Raw genomic sequence first — 384 nt, 5'->3', positions numbered from 1 at the left:
TGTGAAGCGTCTAAACGTGTGAGCCGAGGGCACAGGGTCGACCCAGGCACGGTGTGGGCCATCAGGCCGGCCACGGGGTCAGCCCTCACCTGTGGCCCTCTCAGAGGGGTCTCATTGCCCCAACTCTTTTTTTTGGAGAAGAAAACCTCTGCTCCCCCTCATTTCCATCTTTCCTCTTGCCGTGCTGATGGTCCCAAACCCTGTTCACTGAAGAACTGTACAAAGCCAAGACAACCAACAGGCAGCTTTAAATCCTCGGGGAATTTTAAATAACTTTCCTGATGATCTTAGGGTTTTTTAACTACAGAAAAAAAAAAATGCATCAGCTCATCCTCACATCGACTGACTGTAAATATATATATATTTTTATTATTTTTTTTTAAG

Source organism: Buceros rhinoceros, unplaced genomic scaffold, assembly GCF_000710305.1.
Source record: "Buceros rhinoceros silvestris isolate BGI_N320 unplaced genomic scaffold, ASM71030v1 scaffold29530, whole genome shotgun sequence".
NCBI lineage: Eukaryota > Metazoa > Chordata > Aves > Bucerotiformes > Bucerotidae > Buceros > Buceros rhinoceros.
The sequence above is the reverse complement of the archived record's forward strand: the minus strand, read 5'-3'. Positions refer to the sequence as shown.